This window comes from Anomaloglossus baeobatrachus, chromosome 2, assembly GCF_048569485.1.
Source record: "Anomaloglossus baeobatrachus isolate aAnoBae1 chromosome 2, aAnoBae1.hap1, whole genome shotgun sequence".
Classification (NCBI taxonomy): domain Eukaryota; kingdom Metazoa; phylum Chordata; class Amphibia; order Anura; family Aromobatidae; genus Anomaloglossus; species Anomaloglossus baeobatrachus.
In genome coordinates, this window is record NC_134354.1 from 612,100,496 (window position 1) to 612,115,871 (window position 15,376).

The window sequence follows — 15,376 nt, forward strand, 5'->3', positions numbered from 1 at the left end:
CTTTTAACACTGGAGTTAAATACTGTGCCCACTGATCAAGGGGTGGATGCTATTGAATGCAGGTTTTTTCGAATCTTTAAAGAAAAGTATCTAAGGCCCATTTTCCACATCCAGCATTTCGCCGGATTGCCGGATCCGACACAGTCCAGTACAGTGCAATACTGTACAATGGCATCGTGGCAAGCTCCGGTCACATGCTTCGGTCACATGACAGCATGTGACCTGAGCTTGCCGCAATGCCATTATGCAGTATTGCACTGTAGTGGAGTGTTTCAGATCCGGTAATCTGGTGAAATGTCGGATGTATGAAATGGGCCTATGTGTCCAAACTTCTCCATTACAACAAAGTTTTCCGAGCGTGGTTTCCTTGGTTCATGTCCTTGGAAAGGGGTCATGGAGAATTATTAGCTCTTGTACTTGGGTCATTTAAAGCTTCAAATATCACTCAGTCTGGTGTTTTTAGCAGCAGCCTGTTGGTACTGTAGAATAAACTGTAGGTGCATACTGACATGACTTGTTCCCTTGTATGGCCATTTGTAAACAAAAGTCCATGCGCACCATTGTAGGGATGAGCAAACTTGTTTGGCATGCATTCACCAATCTCAGATTTGGTACAAGCCTTGGCTGGTTCGTTCAGGCTTGCCTTACTGAACACTTTGCTCAAAAGTTGGCAATGATCAGTAAATGTTAGTTTGCAGAAAAGCCACTCCTAGCCCCATCACGGCCATGTCAAGTAATGACATGGCTGTGATTAGCCAGGGAAATCACTGTAAAAAAAGTAAGCAAAACGGTTAAAGCACGCCATACTTACCAAGTCTCCCCATGACAGTAACTTCTCCCGTGGCTGTACTTCCAGGGCTGCTGATTATCCATCATCCAAATTCACTGCTTTTCCCACCCACCGGCGTCTCTGGTTGCCTGCAGTCAGACCCCACCCCCAGACAATGTCTGTGATTGAAAAGATTGATGAATGACCAAAAATATTTAGTGGCTAACTCTAAGGTTGAAGAAATCCTACAGAAATAATAGAGCAGATAGCCAAAAAATAAGAATCAATTACATCTTTATTGAAACATAAAGCTTAAAAACAGAGTAGATAAGCCAAAACACATTCCTTCCATAGGCTTCCTATGAAAAAAAGGATCACAAAGAAATGTCTTCATATTATAGAATATATTCAATAATTATCCCCCGGTCCTCCCAGGTATTGTTTAAGGATATAGTATATATGTCTGCTAGATAATTAATATCTGGATTCCACTCTGAGAGTGGAATCCAGATATTAATTATCTAGCTGACATATATACTAAATCCTTAATTAATTAATTATAATTAGGTTGTTAAGTACATGGCCGAGAAGAGAGACAGTGTGTGGAGGAGTGTATGAGAAGCACTGCATGAGGAGCAACCTCTGAGGGAAAAGACTGTTTATCTCAGAGAGGTCTGAAACCTCTGGAAGGAACCCATCTGAAGGAGCAGAGGGTTGGCTTCATATGTGAATGAGTGGATGCTGAAAGAGCTTCACTCAGGATATGGGAGGTATCCAAACCTGAGCGGATGGACCACAACACAGACGGACTGGAAATCCGTGTTCAAGAGGAAAAGGCCTGCGATAGGTAACGGGACTGTTAGACTCAGTGAAAGAGGCACAGAAACCTCTATGGCGTTAACAGACTGGAAGTGACTTAGTGGAGGATGAGAGACATCCACTCAGATTAAGTGTATCTGAACTGTGCAGGAGTACCGTGAGTCTAATGGACCTGAAATCCATCTGTATCTCTGTTATGTTTTGAGGAGCGGTTTATGATGTTTTTTTAATAAACCGCAGGACTTTTAAAGGGATTTGTATTCCTGTGCTACCTCGGAAACGCAGCCAAGGGCATGACCTCATAACATGAGCAGGCGAACACTTACAATACAAATATATATATTTGTTTTTTATATTTATATATATATATATATATATATATATATATATATATATATACAGTGCTGGCCAAAAGTATTGGCACCCCTGCAATTCTGTCAGATAATAGTTTCTTCGTGAAAATGATTGCAATCACAAATTCTTTGGTATTATTATCTTCATTTAATTTGTCTTCAATGAAAAAAAATAAAAAAAATTATCATAATGCCAAATTGGATATAATTCCACACCAAACATAAAAAGGGGGTTGACAAAAGTATTGGCACTGTTTGAAAAATCATGTGATGCTTCTCTAATTTGTGTAATTAACAGCACCTGTAACTTACCTGTGGCACCTAACAGGTGTTGGCAATAACTAAATCACACTTGCAGCCAGTTGACATGGATTAAAGTTGACCCAACCTCTGTCCTGTGTCCTTGTGTGTACCACATTGAGCATGGAGAAAAGAAAGAAGACCAAAGAACTGTCTGAGGACTTGAGAATCCAAATTGTGAGGAAGCATGAGCAATCTCAAGGCTACAAGTCCATCTCCAAAGACCTGAAAGTTCCTGTGTCTATGGTTCGCAGTGTCATCAAGAAGTTTAAAGCCCATGGCACTGTGGCTAACTCCCTAGATGTGGAAGGAAAAGAAAAATTGGCGAGAGATTTCAACTCAAGATTGTGCGGATGGTGAATAAAGAACCTCTACTAACATCCAAACAAGTTCAAGCTGCCCTGCAGTCCAAGGGTACAACACTGTCAACCCGTACTATCCGCCGGCGTCTGAATGAAAAGGGACTGTATGATAGGATACCCAGTAAGACCCCACTTCTTACCCCGAGACATAAAAAAGCCAGGCTGGAGTTTGCCAAAACTTGCCTGAGAAAGCCTAAAACGTTTTGGAAGAATGTTCTCTGGTTAGATGAGACAAAAGTAGAGCTTTTTGGGAAAAGACATCAACATAGAGTTTACAGGAAAAAAAAGAGGCATTCAAAGAAAAGAACATGGTCCCTACAGTCAAACATGGTGGAGGTTTCCTGATGTTTTGGGGTTACTTTGCTGCATCTGGCACTGGACTGCTTGACCGTGTGCATGGCATTATGAGGTCTGAAGACTACCAACACATTTTGCAGCATAATGTAGGGCCCAGTGTGAGAAAGCTGGGTCTCCCGCAGAGGTCATGGGTCTTCCAGCAGGGCAATGACCCAAAACACGCTTCAAAAAGCACTAGAAAATGGTTTGAGAGAAAGCACTGGAGACTACTAAAGTGGCCAGCAATGAGTCCAGACCTGAATCCCATAGAATACCTGTGGAGAGATCTCAAAATGGCAGTTTGGAGAAGGCACCCTTCAGATCTCAGGGACCTGGAGCAGTTATCCAAAGAAGAATGGTCTAAAATTCCAGCAGAGCATTGTAAGAAACTCATTGATGGTTACTGGAAGCGGTTGTTCGCAGTTATTTTGGCTAAAGGTTGTGCAACCAAGTATTAGGCTAAGGGTACCAATACTTTTGTCTGGCCCATTTTTGGAGTTTTGTGTGAAATGATCAATGATTTGATTTTTGTTTCATTCTCTTTTGTGTTTTTTCATTGCAAGCAAAATAAATGACGATACTAATACCAAATAATTTGTGATTGCAATCATTTTCAAGAAGAAACTAAGTATTAGCTGACAGAATTGCAGGGGTGCCAAAACTTTTGAGTGTTCACTGGGAAATGTAGATCCACATGTCTTTTTGGTAACATGTTTCAGGGCTAGATTCATGGGATGTTCAGAAGTGATAAACGGGATTGACCATCCACATACCTCCCACCCAGGGGTGTATCTGGGAGGATATCATGTGTCTGGTTGTGATCACATGGAGGTCTACCAGGGTCCTAGAAGGGCACGACCCTGCTGGAGCACATGGTGAGACAATGTGGAGAGTGTGCTGCGACTCCTGAACAGGTATCCCCAGGGGAAGGGGGTTGTGAGCTGACTGGGTGTCAGCAAGTGAAGACCGCTATGTTTATCTTCACTTGAATATAGCTGAGAGGTCAGTGAGTAAAGGTTGGGATGCCTGCACTGGGACTCTGTGTGTATGAAGCCTTGCAGATATACTCACTATTGGAACAGACTGGGGTTAGTGGCATGTTCCTGTAATTTTGTTAGCGGTTTATGCAAAATTTACTTTCATCTGAAAACAACACCTTGGACCACTGAGCAACAGTCCAGTTCTGGTCCAGACCAGAGCACACAGGTGATTATTGGTTATATGTAATTATGTTTATACGCTATATAAGATGATTGGGGATTGAATTGTGCACCACTATCTGTCCCTGATGAAGCCTAGCGGCAATACGCGTGGGGCGTATCCCAGGGTCTCCTTTGTTTGAAACTGCTACATTTAGCTGGGTCTACCATCGGTCTGTATACAATATGCCTAGGGCAAAAATCCTTTTTTTCATCGGCTCTCTCCTATAACTAAGAGATGTTTGTGACTCTCACTTAGAGAAATTTATATTACGGCTTGATACAATAGATGAATTGGTGACCCGTACTTCAACAGTTTTTTACATAAATATTGGGATGTTGCGATTTACATTGTTTTGCACAATTGGTTGATTGCAGTGCACATCATTTTACAATGCATAAGTTTGGCCTCCCATTGAATTCAATGGGTGCAGCATGTTAGCCGATCTGTACACAGAACTGTTCGTCGAACAGTAAGAAGCTCAGTAAAGATCGATGAACCAAACTTTGAAAGGTCCCCTCATCTCCATTCCTTAGAGCTAGTATTATTGGTACCCCCAGAATGTATTTCCAGGACAAGGTCTATTGCTTGGCTTCTCTGAGTTGGGTTTTCTCTTTGTCCTTGTGCTACAGTACATTGGTCTGAGTCTTGTTCCATCAAAGCTCTAATAAGCCCGAGTTCCTGTAATTAGAGTAACTTGAGGTTATCTCCTTTGTGCAAACTCATCTAGTTATTTCAATGATTTTATAGTTTTCTTTATGATGTGTAAAATCTGCAGGTAAAAAATGCATATGCAGTTTTAGTGCATTTTCAAAAATGCCTGTACTCCTCAATTTTTTTCCCCATTCTCCAAGACCCATAACTTTTTTATTTTTCTGTCATTATAGCCGTATGAGGGCTTGTTTTTTGCTGATTGATTTGTACTTTTGAATGATATCACTCATTTTACCATTTAGTGTACTGGAAAACAGTGTTCACAGGACTATCATAATGACAGGTTTGGGGATCTTTAGCAGACTCACAGCTTTCATGGCAACTCAACGGCACCCCGTGATCACGTCACGAGCACGCTGATGAACAGGAGGAATGACATGCCTCCCTTCCTGTGTGTCTGAAGTCCTGCTGCCAGATATTGACAAAGGAATTTAACTGGTTGACGGACATGGGTAGAGCTCCAATCCCCCCGCGGTTGGTAAATTAAAATAAATAAGGTGTCATATGCTGGGAAAAATGCAGGCTCGTTGTATACCTGCAAAAAGGTACGGGTTGTTTAACCCCTTCACGACCTTTGACGGATCTAGCCGTCATGGTGCCCTGGTACTTAAAGACCCATGACGGATACATCCGTCATGGCGGAATCGCGGCACCAGAGCACCGGGCACCACCATCGGTTTTAAAAAACTGTAGATTCGGGAAGGAGAGGACTTGTACCTGACCTCAGGAGGGGTGGTGTCTCCTTCCTGGACCTACGGAGGCTGTGATTGGCTGACGAACGCCGCTCAACCAATCACAGCCAGTGTTATGTTTCAGCCATTGAAAATGGCTGAAGCATTGAAATCCAGCTATGTCAGTGCAGCTGCAGCACTGGCCATTGGCTGGAGCTCAGTGTGCTTTACTGCACCCGCCCCCAGCTCTGATTGGAGAGATCGGCCTTGTGACCCATCTCTCCAAGCAGTACCGTGCATCTGGGACCGGGTGAGCTCGCTGTAGGAGATCGCTCTCCTTAGCTTCTCCCTCCTTGGAATCTGAGGAGAGCGATCCCTGCGGGCGCCCATCTGTGAGTCACAGCCCCCGATCCACCGCTGCCCTGCTCCATGTGCTTCGCCCCTGCTCTCCCGCTGCGCCCCTGCATCTGACGCCGCTACTCTCCCCCTGCATGTGACGCCGCTACTTTCCGGCTGCGCCCCTGCATGTTATGCCGCTACTCAGCAGTAAGAAAGCAGTGGCGTCAGATGCAGGGGGGGCGCAGCGGCGTCAGATGCATGGAGGCATCTGACGCCACTGCTCTCACGCTGCGCCCCCCCTGCATCTGACGCCACTGCTTTCTTTCTGCTGCCTGCTTGTATCTGCCGCTCCACCGCCCCTGCATCTGCCGCTGCACTCTCTCCATCAGCCACTGCACTCTCCCCATCAGCCGCTCCACCGCCCCTGCATCTGCCGCTGCACTGTCCCCATTAGCCACTGCTCTCTCCCCATCAGTCGCTCCACCGCCCCTGCCTCTGCCGCTGCACTGTCCCCATTAGGCACTGCACTCTCCCCATCAGCCGCTCCACCGCCCCTGCATCTGCCGCTGCACTGTCCCCATTAGCCACTGCACTCTCCCCATCAGTCGCTCCACCGCCCCTGCATCTGCCGCTGCACTCTCCCCATTAGCCACTGCACTCTCCCCATCAGCCGCTCCACCGCCCCTGCATCTGCCGCTGCGCTGTCCCCATTAGCCACTGCACTCTCCCCATCAGCCGCTCCACCGCCCCTGCATCTGCCGCTGCACTGTCCCCATTAGCCAATGCACTCTCCCCATCAGTCGCTCCACCGCCCCTGCATCTGCCGCTGCACTCTCCCCATTAGCCACTGCACTCTCCCCATCAGCCGCTCCACCGCCCCTGCATCTGCCGCTGCGCTGTCCCCATTAGCCACTGCACTCTCCCCATCAGTCGCTCCACCGCCCCTGCATCTGCCGCTGCACTCTCCCCATTAGCCACTGCACTCTCCCCATCAGCCACTTCACTCTCCCCATCAGCCACTGCACTTTCCCCATCAGCCGCTCCACCACCCCTGCATTTGCCGCTGCACTCTCCCCATTAGCCACTGCACTCTCCCCATCAGCCGCTCCACCGCCCCTGCATCTGCCGCTGCACTCTCCCCATCAGCCATTGCACTCTCTCCATCAGCCACTCCACCGCCCCTGCATCAGCCGCCGCACTCTCCCCATCAGCCGCCGCACTCTCCCCATCAGCCGCCGCACTCTCCCCATCAGCCGCGCCGCCGCACTCTCCCCATCAGCCGCCGCACTCTCCCCATCAGCCGCTCCACCGCCCCTGCATCTGCCGCTGCACTCTCCCCATCAGCCACTGCACTCTCCCCATCAGCCGCTCCACCGCCCCTGCATCAGCCGCCGCACTCTTGCCATCAGCCGCCGCACTCTCCCCATCAGCCACTGCACTCTCCCCATCAGCCGCTCCACCGCCCCTGCATCAGCCGCCGCACTCTCCCCATCAGCCGCTGCACTCTCCCCATCTGCCGCTGCGCCCCTGCATCTGCCGCTTCGCCCCTGCATCTGCCACCTCACTCCCCCATCAGCCTCTGCGCCCCTGCATCTGCCACCTCACTCCCCCATCAGCCTCGTCGCCCCTGCATCTGCCACCTCACTCCCCCTCAGCCTCTGCCCCCTCCCTGATCTGCTGCCTGCTCTCTCCCATCCCCTTAATCGTCTGCCCCCTCTCCCCCCTCCCGGATCTGCTGCAATCCTGCTGCCTAGATCCATTCTGTAAGGTAGCTATCCCCAATCTCACCTCCCACTCCCATTCAACCCTTCCCCTCGCCCCCCCTTCCTCCGCCGCTCCTTCATCCGCCGCGTCCTCTCCCATCCTCCGCCGCGCCCCCTCTCCCATCTTCCGCCGCCCCCTCTCCCATCCTCCGCCGCGCCCTCTCCCATCCTCCGCCGCGCCCCCTATCCCATCCTCCACTGCTCCTGCATCCGTTGCGCCCTCTTCTATCCTCCATCCATCTTTTTTCCATCCCACCTAGTCCCCCCCCTTTTTGCAGCACATCCGTGCATTCGTCCTAATTTTTTTTATGTAAACTAAGAAAGAAATACAAATAAACTTAGTTTAGGGCCAGTAAAATTATACTGTAGTAATCGTCAACTACAGTATTTTTTACTGAATATTGTAAGGGTCAGCCCAGTGCCACACGTGAGAGCGATGCACAAGCCTCACTCCGCATCATCCGGCACGGTCGCTCTCTTCCAGACAGGAGTGTGCGGCTGTGTCGGGTGATGTGATGCGAGATTTGTGCATTGCTCTCACGTGTGGCACTTGCTTTAGTGTCAGTTGCAGGCGCTCATTATATATATATATATATTTTTTTTTTACTGACGTCTGTATTTTTTATTTTGCCAAACTAATATTTCTTTGTATGGGGGGGGTCTAGTTTCCAACATGGGGTCACATGTGGGGGAGCTCCACTGTTTGGGCACATCAGGGGGATCTCCAAACGCAACATGGTGCGGCTAACAATTCCAGCTAATTTTCCATTTAAAAAGTCAAATGATGCTCCTTCCCTCTGGAGCTCTGCCGTGCGCCCAAACAGTGGTTTTCTGCCACATATGAAGTATCAGCGTACTCAGAACAAATTGCCCAACAAATTTCGCGGTCCATTTTATCCTGATACCCCTGTAAAAATTAAAAAATTGAGCCTAAAATAACATTTTTGTGGAAAAAAAAAAGTACTTTTTTGTTTTTATGCCTCAATGTATGAAGCACGTGAGGGTTCAAAGTGCTCATTACCCATGTAGATTTATGCCATGGGGGTCTAGTTTCCAAAATGAGGTCACTTGTGGGGGAGCTCCATTGTTTAGGCACCTCAGCGGGTCTCCATACGCAACATGGCGTACGCTAATAATTCCAACCAATTTTGATGTGAAATGGCGCTCCTTCTCTTCTGAGCCCCGCCGTGTGCCCAGACAATTACTTTCCACCACAAATGAGGTATTTGTGTACTCAGGAGAAATTGCACAATACATTTTATGGTGCATTTTTAACTGATACCCTTGTGAAAAAAAAGCTACCTGGTTGAAATAACAATTTCATGGTAAAAGAAAAATATATATATTTTCACGGATGAACATTCTAAACTTTTGTGAAGCCTCCAGGGGTTCAAAGTGTTCAGTAAACATCTAGATAAATTCAATGAGGGGTCTAGTTTCCAAAATGGGGTCACTTGTGGGGGAGCTTTAATGTTAAGGCACCTCAGGGGGTCTCCAAACACAACATGGCATCCACTAACGATTCCAGACAATTTTGCGTTTGAAAAGTCAAATGTCGCTCCTTGCCTTCCGAGCCCTGCTGTGCGCCCAAACATTTGATTTCCACCACATATGAGGTATCTGTGTACTCAGGAAAAAATGCACAATACATTTTATGTTGCAATTTTTCCTGATACGCTTGTGGAAAAAAAAGCTACCTGATTGAAGTAACAATTTTGTGGTAATTGTTTTTTTTTTTTTATTTTCACGGCTCAAAGTTATTAACTTTTGTGAAGCCCCCAGAGGTTCAAAGTGCTCAATAAACATCTAGATAAATTCCATGAGGGTCTAGTTTCAAAAATGGGGTCACTTGTGGGGGAGCTCCATTGTTTAGGCACCTCAGGGCGTCTCCAAACGCAACATCGCATCTGCTAATTATTCCAGACAATTTTGCTTTCAAAAATTCAAATGATGCTCCTTCTCTTCCGAGCCTTGCCGTGCGCCCAAACAATTGATTTCCCCCACATATGAGATATCGGTGTACTCAGGAGAAATTGCACAATTAATTTTATGGTGCATTTTTCCTGATACCCTTGTGAAAATGCTAAATTTTATGGCTAAAGTAACATTTTTGTGTAATAAAGTAAAATTTTCATTTTTTTCCTTCCACATTGCTTTGGTTGCTGTAAAGCTCCTAAAGGGTTAATAAACTTTTTGGATGTAGTTTTGAGCAGAGTGAGGGGTGCAGATTTTAGAATGGGGTCACTTTTGGGTATTTTCTGTCACCTAGGTCTCTCAAAGTCACTCCAAATGTGATGTGGTACCTAAAAAATTTTTTTTGTAAATTTTGTTGGAAAAATGAAAAATTGCTGATGAACTTGGAACCCCTCTAACTTCCTAACGGAAAAAAAATTTGTTTCGAAAATTGCGCTGGTGTAAAGTAGACAAGTGGGAAATGTTATATAGTAACTATTTTGTGTGACATATCTCACAGATTTATGGGCATAAAATTTCAAATTTTGAAAATTGCGAAATTTTCAAAATTTTCGCCAAATTTCCAAAATTTTCACAAATAAATGCAAAAAATATCGGCCTAAATTTACCATTGACATGAAGTACAATATGTCACGAAAAAACAATCTCAGAATCGCCAGGATCCGTTGAAGCGTTCCAGAGTTATAACCTGTCAAAGTGACACTGGTCAGAAATGTAAAAAAGGGCCAGGTCTTTAAGGTGAAAACAGGCTGGGGGCTGAAGGGGTTAAAATAATTTTTTTAACCATTGCTCCAATTGTTTTAGATGCATACACATGCCACCTGAATACAGCTGTATGTAATTACTATTGAGCAATGATTTTACCTTGGGTTCTCCTTGGCCCATCCTATTTGTTAAAGGAATGTTTTTTGTTTTTCTTTTCTATATTTTTTAAATAGAAAAAAATACATAATAGAACATAAACACAAGTGTTCACTTACTAAACTAGGTGTTTTTTTATATAATTGGTTGAGCTCTCTTCATTGCAACATCTAGTCTAGTGCTAGAAATGTACAAGGGTAGAGCTGGACCTATACCTTAATGTGTCCTGCATCTGCCAGTAGAAGGCTAAATAGAGAAGCGGCACAGGCCAAAAGGAAGTTTCCAGTACTTAAAATATACTTGTTTCTACTCTTTATATCTTACACTCTGTGGCCATACTGTCATACATGCCAAATATATGTTAATGAACGTGAACCTATGCACAGAACCGTCTATTAAATAGCAAGCTTTGGTCTAGCTACCAATATCCTGATGTTTCAGCTCTGTTGACATCGATCTTAAGATGCAACTAACATGGACCAAACAAATGGCATTACGTAGTCGACGGGTCACAGAAGTCATTTTTGCTTCTTCACATTTTGATAGTCCTTAATGGTCATGCGTGGAAGCAAATTACATAAAATCCATCTTATAGCAATTGTTGACTTTTGTAAAATTCAAGCAAAATTCTATTCCACTCAAATTTATTTTCTTAGCTCTACCAAAAAAAAAAAATATTTTTCTAAATTGCAATATTAATGTCTTATTCATTTCTGCATATTTCTACCAATGAGCATGCCTTCCCCACACCTCAGTTATCCAAATCTCTCTTCTCTCTCCACAATTCATATATTGAGGATATAATCTGAATATCTTTGCTTTTTAATTTTTCATATGTAGTATGTATGATTATTTTAGGAGAGCGCAGTAGAATGCTATATTTATACTAACCAATATGACAGTCTGATATATGTGATTTTTAAGAGTTGTTTACTTATTATTTTTCATAAGCGTAAATCAATAATATCAGTTTAAATAAGGAACATTGACATATACATTATTAATTGTATATGTGTACTCACAATATGCAAAATTCTTTGTATTATAAAATAATATTATTATTGGTTTACCACATGTAATTTAACAGCTTGTCTGCAAAAGTAAAAAACTAAAATCTCATACCTATTTTTCACTCTGGTATGTTCTTGCAGATTAACAATACATGGCAGTTAAATATACATTCTCTGCAGTATCACTGATTGGTAATATGAATAGAGAAGTGTTGTCGAGTTTCCTACTTCATTATGATACACACGGAATTCATATCTTGAGCCCAATCTAACCTTTAGTTCTCATAAACACTTAGATTAAGGATCTGCTGATTAAAAATGAAATGTACAGCTATCTAAAATTGAGTCTCTCTATGCTTTTGCAGCAGACAATTTTGATTGCGTGCTTTCTTGAATTCAAATACTGATTAGCATGTAATGTCTTGTTCTGGACTTTAATGAAATTTCAATATGAATAAAAGAGTTTCTAACAGTAAATGCACATATCATACATAAAGATGTATTCAAGTGCACATTTGTGTAAAATTGTTCTTAGCAATGATTCATCTTTAAACAGTTACAATAAATGTTCTGCATGGACAAATAAGTTTGCAAAATACAATACTAGTATTTAAATAATGAACTTTTTGCTATTTATTTTATATTGATAGAAATATAGAGTGTGAAGATAAACAGAGATGGCAGATATGAGTCTAACATTTAGTGTAAGTCATCGTAGTATCTCAATAAGTTCCTGTAGACTGTAAGCCCACAAGGGCAAGGTCATCTCCCCTTCTGAACCAGTGTGCCACTGTTTGTTTCTTTACTGTGTTTTATATATGTTTTATATATATAGAAATCATATTCACAAGAACAGCAGCATAAAATATTTGTATGAGGTAATATGATTTCAGTGGAGAAACAGAAAGAGAGACAAAGAGACAGACAGAGACACACAGAGACAGACAGGCAGAGTCAAGCAGACAGAGACAGACAAAGACAGACAGAGAGAGGCAGACAGACAAACACACACATACAGAGACAGACAGAGACAGACAAAGAGAGGTAGACAGAGAGAGACAAACAGAGAGAGGCAGGCAGGCAGAGACAGACAAATAGAGAGAGACACAGAGACAGACTGAGAGACCGACAGAGAGACCAACAGACAGAGAGGCAGACAAACAGAGAGACAGACAGACAGAGACAGACAGAGAGACAGAGATAAAGAGAGACACACAGAGAGACAGAAAGAGACAGACAGAGAGATAGACAGAAAGACAGAGAAACAGACAGACATGATAGAGACAGATACAGACAGAAAGACAGATACAGACAGAGAGACAAAGACAGACAGAGATACCAACAGAGAGAGACAGAATGAGACAGACATAGAGAGACAGAAAGACATAGTGAGACAGACAGACTGAGAGGGACAGAGAGGGACAGACAGAGAGAGACCAACAAACAGAGAGACCGACAGACAGAGAAACCGACAGAGACAAAGAGAGAGAGAGAGAGACAAACACACAGACATAGAGAGACCGACAGAGACAGAGAGACAGACAGAGACAGACAGAAAAACAAACAGAGAAAAACAGAGAAAGAGACAGACAGAGAGACAGAGACAATGGTGTGAACAAGGTGCAAAACTCAAAAACATATAACTATACAGTAAGGTAAAGAGTTGCACACTGGTCATAATGTTTGGGAAGTAGTTCCTGTAGACTGTAAGCCCACAAGGGCATGGTCATCTCCCCTTCTGAACCAGCGTGCCACTGTTTGTTTATTTACTGTGCTTTATATATGTTTTATATATATAGAAACTATATTCACAAGTACAGCAGCATAGAATGTTTGTATGAGGTAATATGATTTCAGTGGAGAAACAGAAAAAGAGACAAAGAGACAGACAGAGACACACAGAGACAGACAGGCAGAGACAAATAGACAGAGACTGACAAAGAGAGGCAGACAAACACACACAGACAGATACAGACAGAGACAGACAAAGAAAAGCAGACAGAGAGAGACAAAGAGAGAGAGGCAGGGAGTCAGAGACGGACAAATAGAGAGTGACAAAGAGACAGACTGAAAGACAGACAGAGAGACTGACAGACAGACAGAGAGGCAGAAAAACAGAGAGAGACAGAGAGAGACAGAGAGAGACAGAGAAACAAAGATATAGAGAGACACACAGGGAGACAGAAAGAGGCAGACAGAGAGACATAGAGAAACAGACAGACATAATAGAGACAGATTCAGAGAGAGAGACAGCAGAGAGACAGATACAGACAGAGAGATAAAGACAGACAGAGAGACCGACAGAGAGAGAGAGACAGAGAGAGACAGACATAGAGAGACAGATATACAGAGACAGAAAGACATAGTGAGACAGACAGACTGAGAGGAACAGACAGAGAGAGACCAGCAAACAGAGAGACTGACTGAGAGACCGACAGACAGAGAAATCGACAGACAGAGACAAAGAGAGGCACACAGACAGACATAGAGAGCGATAGAGATAGAGAGACAGACAGTGAGACAGAGACAGACAGAAAAACAGGCAGAGAGACAGACAGAGATAGACAGAGAGACAGAGATAGACAGAAAGACAGAGAAAATGGTGTGAACAGGGTGCAAAACTAGACAATAAGGTAAAGAGTTGCACACTAGTCACAATGTATGGGGAAATAATGAAAAGCAGACCTGCTATGGGAATAGTAGAATGAAAAATACAATGAACGATCTGAAAAATTGAAAAAAACTTGAAAATGGAATATGCATAACTGCTATGAATAATAGGAATGAGAGATGTTTAGCCATTGTACTGATCAATGCAAAAGAGCCCCAAAACCACACCAAGGTAATCTTTATTTTTGGGGTCCCTAACTTATGTGTAACCTCACCTGTAGTTAAAAAACTTGCTCTGTATGGGAAACAAAGGACTAAGCTATATATGTGAAATTAAACACATGGCTGTGGGTGTGGCAGGGTTCTCAGTCAGAAAGTGCATACAAATTAAAGAATGTACATCTGTTACTCCAATGGTGTGATCAAGGTGCAAAACTCATAAACATATAACTATACAATAAGGTAAAGAGTTGCACACTAGTCACAAGTCACTAGGTTTGTTATTCATGACAAATACTAGAATAGTACTTCGGGGTTTCTTATGAAGATTCCAAACATGAATAGTTACCATTTTCCAGTTAAGATGTCAGAAGAGTGAAAATGTTTTATTTTTTTTTCAAGGAAATTTACAAATCCAATTAATTAAGCACCACTTACAGTTTCTAAGTGACTGTGAGGGCACAATATATTGAAAAATCTGCAGAAGAAATACTATTTTAAAATCTTATCCCCTGAAATTATTCTGAACTGCTGTGGGGGAAATTTGTTAATCCTACAAAGATATTAAAGCAAATTTGTAAATTTTCAAAAGGAGTAATGAGAAAAAATGGATGCCACAACTCCGTACATGCTTCCTCCTAAATGTTGCAGTATCCCAAATGTGGTCAAAATCTGTTGTTTGGGCAGAAACCAGAAGTAAGATGAGATTCACATCTGAATAAAGTAGATGGCAGATGCCGGGAAAGCAGAAATTTCCGCATTTTAGAAACAAGCCCCAACAAAGAATTCATCAAGTTGTGTGTTGAGCATTTTGAACCCACAAGTATTTCAGAAAACTTTAAAAGGCCGGTTTCAGAAGTCCGTGTTTCAGGTACATGTGACATCTGGTTTTATCACGGATGCCACATGTACCCATGTCAGTCTACAGTGTTCCTCACACGTCTGTGTTTTCACATGGACAGTCTGGCCCTGAGTTTCCCCCATGCACACACGTCTGTTTCTCCGGCAGCGCAGGTATCACACGTACCACACACTGATGTGGTCCGTGTGACATCAGTGTGACACGTACGAGAAAA